Source organism: Macaca mulatta, chromosome 2 (genome assembly GCF_049350105.2).
Source record: "Macaca mulatta isolate MMU2019108-1 chromosome 2, T2T-MMU8v2.0, whole genome shotgun sequence".
NCBI lineage: Eukaryota > Metazoa > Chordata > Mammalia > Primates > Cercopithecidae > Macaca > Macaca mulatta.
Window position 1 is genome coordinate 93,452,419 of NC_133407.1, and position 12,319 is coordinate 93,464,737.

The window sequence follows — 12,319 nt, forward strand, 5'->3', positions numbered from 1 at the left end:
AGATTCATTTAAGTTGTTAGGAGAGCTTCCTATTTCAATGAATCTATTTTTTTTAAACGAATGATCCCTTTAAAAAGTGAACAGTCCACTCAGTTTAACTGTAGAAATACAGGAAATCATACGTCCTTTCATTTTGCTTACTAGGTGATTATGTGGTGACATCCATATTAGTTTGGAGATGTTAATGTAGAAAACAGGGACCATTTGCTTCAGGTTGTAAGTTGAACATTAGATTTTTACCTTTATTTTTGTTTTCAGCCAGATCTGCCAATGCTGCTCTTTTCTATATGTGTGCATTGCATTGCATTCTTGTTCTGGCTCTTTTTACTCTTCCATTCTTTAGGCATAAGTATCTTTCCACAATAAAAAAGCATATGAGACTGCTGGTTCCAATAGACCACTTTTATCTATCAGTCACCTCTGCTTATAGGACCAATATAGTTTGAAAATCCAGCTTTAATCAGTTTACTGTCAAGCAAGAACTTTCAGTTGGGCTTGTGGAAGTAACAAAGAACTATATTCTTCTCAAAACTCAAGCTCACTTCTCTCTCCTGTCAGTGTGTTGCATCAAATGCTGGACGCTCTCTTTAAAAGGGTCCAGGACAGTCACAAAAACTCGAGTGTGGCCATCATATTGCAGCCTCCTGTTTTTCCCAAATATACTTGTTTTTTGCTCATCCATTGGATCAATCAATAAGCATTTGTTGAGTACTTGCTATGTGTTGGGCACAAGGCTGGTGGAGATACAGTAGTGAAAAAGATAGACAGGGTCCCTGCCTTCATGGAGCTTACAGTTTAATGAGGAGATAGTAGGCGTAGAATCCTACAAATACTGAATTCCAAATAGCTATTGATATTATGAAGAAAAAAATGAATTTTATTTAAGAGTATAGACCGAAGACTTAATCTGGACTAGAGAGTAAGGGTTTTTTTTTTTTTTTTAAATTAACCTAAAGCTAAGAAATTAAAAATGAATAGAAAGTAACAGATAAAGAGAAGAGAAAAGAGGCAGTCAGTGTGGAGGCCCCAGCTATTTTCAAAGAGCTCAGAGAACATAAAGATGAGAGGCTGTGAAAGATGAGCCTGGAGAGTCAGTCAGGGATCATTAATTTTTTTGCGGCTGTTCTGTGATAGTATTACTTGGATTCTTGTAGTCTGTTTTTTCCTCCACTTTTTCTTTCTCTCTTTCTTTCTTTTTTTTTTTTTTTTTTTTTTGAGACAGAGTCTCATTCTGTCACCCAGGCTGGAGTGCAGTGGCACGATCTTGGCTCACTGCAACCTCCACCTCCTGGGTTCACGTGATTCTCCTGCCTCAGCCTCCTGAGTAGCTGGGATTGCAGGTGCACACCGCCACACCTAGCTAATTTTTTGTGTATTTTTAGTAGAGACAGGGTTTCACTATGTTGGCCAGACTGGTCTCAAACTCCTGACCTCGTGATCCGCCCGCCTCAGCCTCCCAAAGTGCTGGGATTACAGGCATGAGCCACTGCACCCGGCCCACTTTTTCTTATTTTTGAGCTTTTGTTTCACTATATTCATTCACTTATTAAATTCTTTTATAACTCAAAGCTTTTGTGAGGAATGTTTGACTTTTCCTTAGGCTATGTTTTCTTCCAGGTTGGGTTTTTCACCTGTCTTCAGTATGCTATGCTCTATCATTTGTTTTTCTCTTCTTCTTTGTTAGATGTTCACGGATATGTTTATTTGCTGTATCTCGTTTGTATTGCTGCCTTGCAATTTCTCCTCTTGCTTGTGCTTAACATAAGCATTTCTATGCAGACATTCATTTACCCTGAATTTGTATGACTAAGTTATTCTTTATTTCTTTCCCACTGTATTTCAGAACTATTTTTTTTTCCTCTCCAAGATACAATTAGAGAGTTGGAATACTTCTCTTTGGTCCATTTTTCTGTAGTTTGAAAGTGGTGAGGTGAAGGAGGGTAGTAGAAGAAAATTATTCTGTGACCTTGAATGACAGAACTTTGCTCTTTTTCCTAATATCTCATTAAATGTCCTACCCAGAGTTTATTCTACCATCACAGCAGAGGCCCTACATTTCACACCTTGACCCTTCTTCAGTGTGGAAACCAAGAAAACAATAGCCCTGCTCACCTGTGCCTGCTGAGCAACTTGGATTCACACCAGAAGGTTTCACTTTGACTCTTCCCTAAGCCACCCACTCATCTCAGTCCACATCTCTACTAATTGGGGGGCAGGAGTTATTAATGAAAACTCCTGGGATTTGCAGACCCTCCCTTTCCAGCTCTGCAAGGTGAAAGATTGGTCACAATGCTTTTTCTATACATTACTTTTGAAACATATGGTATATGGTTGCAACCCTTAGCTAGTTTGTTTGCTGTTGACAATTTTTGGAAGGTTTTATTTTGTTATCGTTGGTGGTTTTATTTTACTATTTCAAGTGTTGTGATAGCAATATTTTGCAATTGGGCTTCGTTTCACTATCTCTATTTCCATATTTTCATCTTCAAAACGCCACTCTAGATTCCTCATGAAAAATGATTGAAAGGGGCAACAGAGATGTAAGAAGTGAATAAATTTAAAGTGTGTTTTGGAAGCAAAACTCAACAGCACTTGATAAAGTGTTAGATGCGATGGTGAATGAGAGGATGGCACACTGCAGGAAAAACTGGGTATATAAACAATTTCTAAAGACTTGTATTGTATTTTCACTTTGAAGATCTTGGCCAATATTAGTTCACAATTCAAATGAGAATGAGAACAAGTGTGTACTGAGTCATCAGTGCCAAGTCCACCCTGGATGCTTTTGTCATCTCTTCAGTCCTCACCAGATCCCTGAGGAGGATCTCTGTGCACTCTGCCTCCCCACTTGTGATAGAAATGATACACCATGGAGGATGCGGAGGCCCAGAGTAGGGGGCAGTGAGTACAGCTGGAAGCAACCCCATCATCCTTGCCCACCACCAGGCACTTTCATGGATGCCATCTCACTTCATTCTCATGACTACCATATGAAATACATATTCTTACCTCTGTTTTTTCTAATGGAGAAAACTGAAGATGTTAAATTAACTTGTTTGAGGTTATTAAGTTCATAGATGGTAGAAGCAGGCTTGAAATCTAGGACTTTTGATTTCTTCATACCTGTTTTTTGTTTGTTTGTTTGTTTGCTTAACCACACTCTAATGTATTAGCAAACCCCTCTTCCACTCTGTGGTTATGTGCATAACAACACATTCGATCATCATCAAGCCCATTTTCCATGGTTTGTTGCACATCTATTTCTAACTCATAAACACAGTTGTAAAATGAGTCAACCTGAGAGAAATCAGACTTGTTTACTCATTTTGCAGAAATCTGGGTTTGGAGCCTTTCATCACCCAAAGGTTAGAAAAAGAAGGCTGCCATTGTAGTGACACAAATGTGGTTCATTGTCCAAGTTGGGCCGTATCCAGCAATGGATTCCATAAGCACCATGGCACTTTCCCCCTTTGCCCCCGTTGGGTCTTATCTCCTTTATCCTGGGAGTGTTTGTGGCATCTTCACTTCTATTGTTGAGCTGTAGGAAGGAGAGGGCTCATCTCAGCACTTCATTTGACAAGTCCAAAGGGAAATCAACAAAAGAATAAAAAAGTGAAGTGGCCTTATCACCCTGCTCCCTCCTTTGGAGACATTGCTGCAATGAATACTTTTCCACAACCTGGACCTTTGGCCTTCTCACACGCACTCTAATTTTCTCCTGGGGCACAGAGATGAAATCAAGATGACTTCCCCTGGTGGATCTGCTCAGAGTGGTTTTACGGGTCATGAATTAGCCTATCTGGGGAGAGAAGATCAAAAGTAAAATTATGAGTCTAGAATTAGCTAGTAATTTAAAAGTTCTGAACGTGTGTGTACATATGTATATTACATAAGAGAGTGCCTTTGACGTTTAATCTGAATGCTATGTCAATGTATTTGTTTATACGTAGGCCAGAGAAAAACAAGATAGAGAAATAAAGTTGTCACTGCAGGTGGCTGCTGATGTGTGACAGTGTGTTCTGTGTCAAATCAAATGCTGAGTAAGATTGAAGAGGGGAGAGGCATAGAGAAAAAGGGGAGAAGACACTCTTGCAAAAGAAGGGAGAAACAGAAGCAAATAGCTTCTTAACATTTCCTCAGAAAGGGGAAGAGAGAAAGCTTGATTATTTCCTAGGAAATGGGATATAGAAAGGTTTGGCAGGAGGTGACTTTATGAGGGAATTTGAAAGTATTAAAAGGAAAATTACTTCTCTGAAAAAGCAAGAAGATGCAGAGACACAAGAACTGAGGCGACAAAAGGCTTGTTATGAACATGCTCGAGGTTTTGCCAACATTCTGGACATATATAAACAGAATGCTCAATGGAACATCTGTCTGCTGCAGGTAACTTTCTTTTATGATGTATTCACATATGGTTTGCACTTTGTTTAGTTTTGAAGTTTATGAAACATCTTATAAAACATTCCTTTTAAAGCATGGGTACAATGTGGACATCAGGAAGGCATGCTCAGTAGAAGAAATAGTAGAATCACAGGTAAAGACAGTAAAAAAGGGAATTGGAATTAAAGAACAGTGAGGAGTTCTGTTTCACTGGAGTATAGGATTCTTGAAGTGGACTAGAACAGGAACTAGTCAGAAATTAGATTGGAGCAGCATCAGGGAGGACTTAAATCTTAGCGTGAGATGTAGAGTTTAGAATTTGTTCAATAGATAGTTTTGTTCTGAGAACCCAGTGCAGTTTTGAGTGGATGCGTGACATATTCAAAGGTGTTTGCAAGTGTCTCATACTCTATAAAGAAGTCAAGATTAATGATACCAATTTCAGTGCCTTTCACAGAGGTCATATTTGAAGGCTTGGGAGAGATTATGTGGTCCAGAAAGAAAACACATTACAACAGAGCCTTAAAGAATTTTTACCCTTTTAAATAATCAGGATAAGGAAAGAGGCCATTGATGACAGAGAAGGCGAAAAAGAATCTGGATTGCACACTGTCATAGGAGCCAAATGAACAGAAACTTTTAAGAAGAAAGGATGGCTGGGCACGGTGGCTTATGCCTGTAATCCCAGTACTTTCAGAGGCCAAGGTGAGTGGAACATCTGAGGTCGGGAGTTCGAGACCAGCCTCACCAACATAGAGAAACTCCATCTCTACTAAAAATACAAAATTAGCCAGGCATAGTGGTGAATGCCTATAATCCCAGCTACTCAGGAGGCTAAGGCAGGAGAATCGCTTGAACCCGGGAGGCGGAGGTTGCAGTGAGCTGAGCTCGCACCATGGCACTCCAGCCTGGGCAACAAGAGCGAAATTCCATCTCAAAAAAATAAATAAATGAAGAAGAAATAAGAAAGAAGAAGAAGAAGAAAGGGTGTTTTCAACCATACTAAAAGCTGGGAGTATGTGCAGATTAAGGAGAATGTAAAGGGAGAACAGTTTATGGGACTTGGGAATTTATTAGTTCAAAAAGCATGAATGAGTTCAAGGACCACAGAGAAACACAAGTGTTGATAGGTATAAACCAATTTCTTTTTTTTTTAAATTAATTTATTATTATTATACTTTAAGTTCTAGGGTACATGTGCATAACGTGCAGGTTTGTTACATATGTATACCTGTGCCATGTTGGTGTGCTGCACCCATCAACTCATCAGCACTCCCCAACTCGTCATTTACATCAGGTATAACTCCCAATGCAATCCCTCCCCCCTCCCCCCTCCCCATGATAGGCCCCGGTGTGTGATGTTCCCCTTCCTGAGTCCAAGTGATCTCATTGTTCAATTCCCACCTATGAGTGAGAACATGTGGTGTTTGGTTTTCTGTTCTTGTGATAGTTTGCTAACAATGATGGTTTCCAGCTGCATCCATGTCCCTACAAAGGACACAAGCTCATCCTTTTTTATGGCTGCATAGTATTCCATGGTGTATATATACCACATTTTCTTAATCCAGTCTGTCACTGATAGACATTTGGGTTGATTCCAAGTCTTTGCTATTGTGAATAGTGCCGCAATAAACATACGTGTGCATGTGTCATTATAGCAGCATGATTTATAATCCTTTGGGTATATACCCAGTAATGGGATGGCTGGGTCATATGGTACATCTAGTTCTAGATCCTTGAGGAATTACCATACTGTTTTCCATAATGATTGAACTAGTTTACAATCCCACCAACAGTGTAAAAGTGTTCCTATTTCTCCACATCCTCTCCAGCACCTGTTGTTTCCTGACTTTTTAATGATTGCCATTCTAACTGGTGTGAGATGGTATCTCATTGTGGTTTTGATTTGCATTTCTCTGATGGCCAGTGATGATGAGCATTTTTTCATGTGTCTGTTGGCTGTATTAATGTCTTCTTTTGAGAAGTGTCTTTTCATATCCTTTGCCCACTTTTTGATGGGGTTGTTTTTTCCTTGTAAATTTGTTTGAGTTCTTTGTAGGTTCTGGATATTAACCCTTTGTCAGATGAGTAGATTGCAAAATTTTTCTCGCATTCTGTAGGTTGCCTGTTCACTCTGATGGTAGTTTCTTTTGCTGTGCAGAAGCTCTTTAGTTTAATTAGATCCCATTTGTCAATTTTGGCTTTTGCTGCTGTTGCTTTTGGTGTTTTAGACATGAAGTCCTTGCCCATGCCTATGTCCTGAATGGTACTACCTAGGTTTTCTTCTAGGGTTTTGATGGTATTAGGTCTAACATTTAAGTCTCTAATCCATCTTGAATTAATTTTCGTATAAGGAGTAAGGAAAGGATCCAGTTTCAGCTTTCTACTTATGGCTAGCCAATTTTCCCAGCACCATTTATTAAATAGGGAATCCTTTCCCCATTTCTTGTTTCTCTCAGGTTTGTCAAAGATCAGATGGCTGTAGATGTGTGGTATTATTTCTGAGGACTCTGTTCTGTTCCATTGGTCTATATCTCTGTTTTGGTACCAGTACCATGCTGTTTTGGTTACTGTAGCGTTGTAGTATAGTTTGAAGTCAGGTAGCGTGATGCCTCCAGCTTTCTTCTTTTGACTTAGGATTGTCTTGGCAATGCGGGCTCTTTTTTGGTTCCATATGAACTTCAAAGCAGTTTTTTCCAATTCTGTGAAGAAACTCATTGGTAGCTTGATGGGGATGGCATTGAATCTATAAATAACCTTGGGCAGTATGGCCATTTTCACAATATTGATTCTTCCTATCCATGAGCATGGTATGTTCTTCCATTTGTTTGTGTCCTCTTTTATTTCACTGAGCAGTGGTTTGTAGTTCTCCTTGAAGAGGTCCATTACATCACTTGTAAGTTGTATTCCTAGGTATTTTATTCTCTTTGAAGCAATTGTGAATGGGAGTTCATTCATGATTTGGCTCTCTGTTTGTCTCTTACTGGTGTATAAGAATGCTTGTGATTTTTGCACATTAATTTTGTATCCTGAGACTTTGCTGAAGTTGCTTATCAGCTTAAGGAGATTTTGGGCTGAGACAATGGGGTTTTCTAAGTATACAATCATGTCATCTGCAAAGAGGGACAATTTGACTTCTTCTTTTCCTAACTGAATACCCTTGATTTCTTTCTCTTGCCTGATTGCCCTAGCCAGAACTTCCAACACTGTTTTGAATAGGAGTGGTGAGAGAGGGCATCCCTGTCTTGTGCCAGTTTTCAAAGGGAATTTATCCAATTTTTGCCCATTCAGTATGATATTGGCTGTGGGTTTGTCATAAATAGCTCTTATTATTTTGAGGTACGTTCCATCAATACCGAATTTATTGAGCGTTTTTAGCATGAAGAGCTGTTTAATTTTGTCAAAAGCCTTTTCTGCATCTATTGAGATAATCATGTGGTTCTTGTCTTTGGTTCTGTTTATATGCTGGGTTATGTTTATTGATTTGTGAATGTTGCACCAGCCTTGCATCCCAGGGATGAAGCCCACTTGATCATGGTGGATAAGCTTTTTGATGTGCTGCTGAATCCGGTTTGCCAGTATTTTATTGAGGATTTTTGCATCAATGTTCATCATTGGTCTAAAATTCTCTTTTTTTGTTGTGTCTCTGCCAGGCTTTGGTATCAGGATGATGTTGGCCTCATAAAATGAGTTAGGGAGGATTCTCTGTTTTTCTATTGATTGGAATAGTTTCAGAAGGAATGGTACCAGCTCCTCCTTGTACCTCTGGTAGAATTCAGCTGTGAATCCATCTGGTCCTGGACTTTTTTTGGTTGGTAGGCTATTAATTATTGCCTCAATTTCAGAGCCTGCTATTGGTCTATTCAGGGATTCAACTTCTTCCTGGTTTTGTCTTGGAAGAGTGTAAGTGTCCAGGAAATTATCCATTTCTTCTAGATTTTCTAGTTTATTTGCATAGAGGCGTTTATAGTATTCTCTGATGGTAGTTTGTATTTCTGTGGGGTCGGTGGTAATATCCCCTTTATCCTTTTTTATTGCATCTATTTGATTCTTCTCTCTTTTCTTCTTTATTAGTCTTGCTAGCAGTCTATCAATTTTGTTGATCTTTTCAAAAAACCAACTCCTGGACTCATTGATTTTTTGGAGGGTTTTTTGTGTCTCTATCTCCTTCAGTTCTGCTCTGATCTTAGTTATTTCTTGCCTTCTGCTAGCTTTCGAATGTGTTTGCTCTTGCTTCTATAGTTCTTTTAATTGCGATGTTAGAGTGTCAATTTTAGATCTTTCCAGCTTTCTCTTGTGGGCATTTAGTGCTATAAATTTCCCTCTACACACTGCTTTAAATGTGTCCCAGAGATTCTGGTATGTTGTATCTTTGTTCTCAATGGTTTCAAAGAACATCTTTATTTCTGCCTTCATTTCATTATGTACCCAGTAGTCATTCAGGAGCAGGTTGTTCAGTCCATGTAGTTGAGCGGTTTTGATTGAGTTTCTTAGTCCTGAGTTCTAGTTTGATTGCACTGTGGTCTGAGAGACAGTTTGTTATAATTTCTGTTCTTTTACATTTGCTGAGGAGTGCTTTACTTCCAACTATGTGGTCAATTTTGGAATAAGTGCGATGTGGTGCTGAGAAGAATGTATATTCTGTTGATTTGGGGTGGAGAGTTCTATAGATGTCTATTAGGTCTGCTTGCTGCAGAGATGAGTTCAATTCCTGGATATCCTTGTTAACTTTCTGTCTCGTTGATCTGTCTAATGTTGACAGTGGGGTGATAAAGTCTCCCATTATTATTGTATGGGAGTCTAAGTCTCTTTGTAAGTCTCTAAGGACTTTCTTTATGAATCTGGGTGCTCCTGTATTGGGTGCATATATATTTAGGATAGTTAGCTCTTTCTGTTGAATTGATCCCTTTACCATTATGTAATGGCCTTCTTTGTCTCTTTTGATCTTTGATGGTTTAAAGTCTGTTTTATCAGAGACTAGGATTGCAACCCCTGCTTTTTTTTGTTCTCCATTTGCTTGGTAGATCTTCTTCCATCCCTTTATTTTGAGCCTATGTATGTCTCTGCATGTGAGATGGATCTCCTGAATACAGCAGACTGATGGGTCTTGACTCTTTATGCAGTTTGCCAGTCTGTGTCTTTTAATTGGAGCATTTAGTCCATTTACATTTAAGGTTAATATTGTTATGTGTGAACTTGATCCTGCCATTATGATATTAACTGGTTATTTTGCTCGTTAGTTAATGCAGTTTCTTCCTAGCCTCGATGGTCTTTACATTTTGGCATGTTTTTGCAATGGCTGGTACCGGTTGTTCCTTTCCATGTTTAGTGCTTCTTTCAGGGTCTCTTGTAAGGCAGGCCTACTGGTGACAAAATCTCTAAGCATTTGCTTATCTGTAAAGGATTTTATTTCTCCTTCACTTACGAAACTTAGTTTGGCTGGATATGAAATTCTGGGTTTAAAATTCTTTTCTTTAAGAATGTTGAATATTGGCCCCCACTCTCTTCTGGCTTGTAGAGTTTCTGCTGAGAGATCTGCTGTTAGTCTGATGGACTTCCCTTTGTGTGTAACCCGACCTTTCTCTCTGGCTGCCCTTAAGATTTTTTCCTTCATTTCAACTTTGGTGAATCTGGCAATTATGTGTCTTGGAGTTGCTCTTCTCGAGGAGTATCTTTGTGGCGTTCTCTGTATTTCCTGGATTTGAATGCTGGCCTGCCCTACTAGTTTGGGGAAGTTCTCCTGGATGATATCCTGAAGAGTGTTTTCCAACTTGGTTCCATTTTCTCCCTCACTTTCAGGCACCCCAATCAGACATAGATTTGGTCTTTTTACATAATCCCATACTTCTTGCAGGCTTTGTTCATTTCTTTTTCTTCTTTTTTCTTTTGGTTTCTCTTCTCACTTCATTTCATTCATTTGATCCTCAATCACTGATACTCTTTCTTCCAGTTGATCGAGTCGGTTACTGAAGCTTGTGCATTTGTCACGTATTTCTCTTGTCATGGTTTTCATCTCTTTCATTTTGTTTATGACCTTCTCTGCATTAATTACTCTAGCTATCAAGTCTTCCACTCTTTTTTCAAGATTTTTAGTTTCTTTGCCCTGGGTATGTAATTCCTCCTTTAGCTCTGAGAAGTTTGATGGACTGAAGCCTTCTTCTCTCATCTCGTCAAAGTCATTCTCCGTCCAGCTTTGATCCATTGCTGGCGATGAGCTGCACTCCTTTGCAGGGGGAGATGTGCTCTTATTTTTTGAATTTCCAGCTTTCTGCCCTGCTTTTTCCCCATCTTTGTGGTTTTATCTGCCTCTGGTCTTTGATGATGGTGACGTACTGATGGGGTTTTGGTGTAGGTGTCCTTCCTGTTTGATAGTTTTCCTTCTAACAGTCAGGACCCTCAGCTGTAGGTCTGTTGGAGATTGCTTGAGGTCCACTCCAGACCCCGTTTGCCTGGGTATCAGCAGCAGAGGCTGCAGAAGATAGAATATTGCTGAACAGCGAGTGTACCTGTCTGAATCTTGCTTTGGAAGCTTCCTCTCAGGGGTGTACTCCACCCTGTGAGGTGTGGGGTGTCAGACTGCCCCTAGTGGGGGATGTCTCCCAGTTAGGCTACTCAGGGGTCAGGGACCCACTTGAGCAGGCAGTCTGTCCATTCTTAGATCTCAACCTCCGTGTTGGGAGATCTACTGCTCTCTTCAAAGCTGTCAGACAGTCGTTTGCATCTGCAGAGGTTTCTGCTGCTTTTTATTGTTGTTGTTGTTTAGCTGTGCCCTGTCCCCAGAGGTGGAGTCTACAGAGACAGGCAGGTTTCCTTGAGCTGCTGTGAGCTCCACCCAGTTCGAGCTTCCCAGTGGCTTTGTCTTCCCAGCGGCTTTGTTTATCTACTTAAGCCTCAGCAATGGCAGGCACCCCTCCCCCAGCCTCGCTGCTGCCTTGCGGTTAGATCGCAGACTGCTGTGCTAGCAATGAGGGAAGCTCCGTGGGCGTGGGACCCTCCCGGCCAGGTATGGGCTATAATCTCCTGGTGTGCCCGTTTGCTTAAAGCGCAGTATTGGGATGGGAGTTACCCGATTTTCCAGGTGTTGTGTGTCTCTGTTCCCTGGCTAGGAAAAGGGATTCCCTTCCCCCTTGTGCTTCCCAGGTGAGGCGATGCCTTGCCCTGTTTCAGCTCTCGCTGGTCGGGCTGCAGCAGCTGACCAGCACCGATTGTCCAGCACTCCCTAGTGAGATGAACCCAGTACCTCAGTTGAAAATGCAGAAATCACCGGTCTTCTGTGTCGCTCGCGCTGGGAGTTGGAGACTGGAGCTGTTCCTATTCGGCCATCTTGCTCCGCCGACTATAAACCAATTTCTTATTCCATTTCTGTAAAGACTTGGAAGAGATTAATGTGTTAGTAATTTAACAGAGGGGAAAGACTCTTCTGGGTCAACACTAGAATTTTTAAAAACATACTTAACATTAAGATGTTTTAGGGGGAAAAGCAATGAATGCTGCTGAAAGTCAGCAAAAGGCAATAAAATTAGAAGTCATATCTGGAAACAAACGTGAGAGGCAGTGGATTTGTCCTTTTGCAAGCTCTAATCTTTCTTTTTTATTTGTAGAGTAGTTTTTCTTTAAAAAAAATATTTAAAATGAAAGAATGTAGAATGAGAATTATGAGGAGATGGACCATTCTGAATTTGACATTTTTGCCTTTTGTGGTCATAGCTAAGCCTAAGTATATATGAGCCTGAGGCCTTGTTTCCTTGACTTCTCTGCCCTACTAATCAAGGTCTACATATTGAAACTGCTGAACAATGGAAGAATCAGAAAAGGGAAACCCTTTAGGACTGTACCTTTTACTCTATTTATGTCTATCCCCCAAACTTACTGAAGCCTAATACCTTCCATTATTCCCACCAATCAAGCACTATAAGCAGCCTCCCTTGTTCTTTCTCAT

General features: G+C 40.3%; 1 protein-coding gene across 2 annotated transcripts in view; it reads left to right on the plus strand.

Moving 5' to 3' along the window:
• The window catches only part of LOC114676301 (uncharacterized), a 778,104-nt gene that overhangs the window by 384,953 nt on the left and 380,832 nt on the right, over nt 1-12,319 (plus strand). The window lies entirely within an intron of this gene.